This window comes from Dasypus novemcinctus, chromosome 3 (genome assembly GCF_030445035.2).
Source record: "Dasypus novemcinctus isolate mDasNov1 chromosome 3, mDasNov1.1.hap2, whole genome shotgun sequence".
Lineage (NCBI taxonomy): Eukaryota > Metazoa > Chordata > Mammalia > Cingulata > Dasypodidae > Dasypus > Dasypus novemcinctus.
This window is the reverse complement of record NC_080675.1, coordinates 34,369,660-34,372,308: the sequence shown is the minus strand read 5'-3', so window position 1 is coordinate 34,372,308 and position 2,649 is coordinate 34,369,660.

Genomic DNA, 2,649 nt, shown 5'->3' with positions numbered 1-2,649 from the left:
CTCCTAAAGAAACAAGGGAGATGAACAAATGCAGCGATTGAAAAACAACAAGGGGGTGGGGAAAATAAATAAAATAAATCTTTTAAAAAAACAAGAGGGAAGAGGATTTGGGTCAATTGATAGAGCATCCGCCTACCACATGGGTGGCCCAGGGTTCAAACCCAGGGTCTCCTGACCCATGTGGTGAGTTTGCCCATGTGTAGTGCTGAAGTATACAAGGAGTGCCAAGCCACGTGGGGATGTCCCTCACATAGGGGAGCCCCACGTGCAAGGAGTGCGCCCTGTAAGGAGAGCTGCCCTCTGTGAAAAAAGTGCAGGCTGCCCAGGAGTGTTGCTGCACACACAGAGAGCTGATGCAGCAAGATGACGCAACAAAAAGAGATACAGATTCCGGGTGCTATTGACAAGAATACAAGTGGACACAGAAGAACACACAGTGAATGGACACAGAGAGCAGACAACTGAGGGGAGGGAGGGAAGGGGAGAGAAATAAATAAATAATAAATCTTAAAAATAAATCAAGAAATAGATTAAAATAATTTATTTATTTATTTTTAATGTTACATTAAAAAATATGAGGACCCCCTGTACCCCCCTACCCCCCTCACCCCACTCCTCCCATAACCACAACCTCCTCCATCATCATGGGATGTTCATTGCGCTTGGTGAATACATCTCTGAGCACTGCTGCACTGCATGGTCAATGGGCCTCCTTATAGTTTACATTCTCCCCCAGTCCACCCAGTGGGCCATGGAAGGACATAAAATGTCCAGTAACTGTCCCTGCAGTATCACCCGGGACAACTTCAAGTCCTGAAAATGCCCCGACGTCACATCTCTTCTTCCCACTCCCCACCCTCAGCAGCTACCATTGCCAGTTCTTCATCTCAGTGCTACATTTACTTCCATTACTAATCACATTAGTTCCAGAATAGAGTATCAGTAAGTCCACGCTAATCCATACTCTATTCCTCCATACTGTGGACCCTGGGATGGTTATATCTGCTCCACCTCTGTGTTGAGAGGGTGCTTAGATTCCACTTGGATGATGGATGCAATTCTCCTGTTTGCAGTTGTAGGTACACTTGGCTCCCTGGTGTGGTGGTTGACCTTCTTCACCTCCCTGTTAGCTGGCTGGGGTAAGTCCAATAAACCAGACGGTAGAAGTTGCAAGTCTATTGAGGCTCAGGGCCTGGCTATCACATGGACAATCCAGAGATTCAGGTCCCCTGAGTATACACTAAACCCCAATGCCAACCAAAGGTCCGGTAAAAGTGACAGGAGAGTCTTGTGAACAAAGATCACACCTGAGTCCAACTCCATCACACTCAGGAACACAAACTCCAAAATAGGGCCAACTGACATGGCACTGAAGTCCATCTGCCATGACCATAGAGCCTGTGGGTCTCTGTAGCCCTCAGAAGAACCAATACCTGGGGTTGTATCTACTTTAGCTGTCTCTGGGACTCTGCTGAGGTTTGCATAAGGACAACCCCTCTGATGACCTCCCGACACTTTTTTGGAGACTCATAGCCATATAAACTCATTTGTCCTTTCCATTTCCCCCTTTTATTCAAGGTCAAAAAGCATTTTTAACTCCTGATATTACATGTAGGCTAAGATATTCTGCTGGTCTGAGTTGACCCTTTTATTCAAGGTCGTTCTCCAGCCACATCATCAGCTGGTACTTGGTAGTAATCCCTCGGTGCCAGGGAGGCTCATCCCCGAGAGTCATGTCCTGTGCTGGGGGGAAGGCAGTGCATTTACATGCTGAGTTTGACTTTGAGACTGGCCACATTTGAGCAACATGGAGGCTCTCAGGAGGTAAGTCTTAGGCACCCTGAAGCTCTAGGCCTAGTTCTATTTCAGGCACACAGGCCCAGAAGTATAGTTACTAGCATCAAGGGCTCATTGTTGGACCATCCTTCCTTATTGGTCTTAGCCATTGCACTCAGGAGATTGTTGCTATTCCATTAGGGAATGTGACAGAGCTCCCCTGGCCGGAACTCAGCACTTCCCCAGTCATTGTTCCCAACTGTAACCACTATGAAAATATCCAAACATTTTTATGCATCCCACACATATGCCTTGGAGAACTCCCTCCCAACCATGCACCCCCCACCAATAACACCCCACACCAGTATTCCTCCCCCACCACCATCAAACCCCTCTGTGGTCCAAAACCTCCCCAAAAATGCAGCCCAATATATTGCAAGTTTCCATTAATAGTAAAATGGAATATAGTGATGGGTTTAGAGGTTAGATATAGAATACACACTAATTTAGAAAAATTAAAGTAAAAATAAATTAGGGTATCAAAAATTTTTTAAATGAAAAAGCTTTGTTTTTGATGTTTTGCCTTCCATCACTGCAATAAGTGTTGCCCTGTATGCGCATTGGCAAAGCAACTTCTTCCATCTCTTCCTCAGTGTCTACGTCCTTTCTTTTTCTTTTCTTTTTTCTAATTATTAAGCTTATCTTCACAAAAGTTTTAGACCACAGTAATTCATATATACAATATACAGTACTCCCACATATTCAACATCAGACACTTTGTCCCTTCCCCAGCAATAATCTTTTTATATATTCATACTATATTTACTGCAACTGACATACAGATATTGAGACTTGGCACAATGGTTAGGGCGT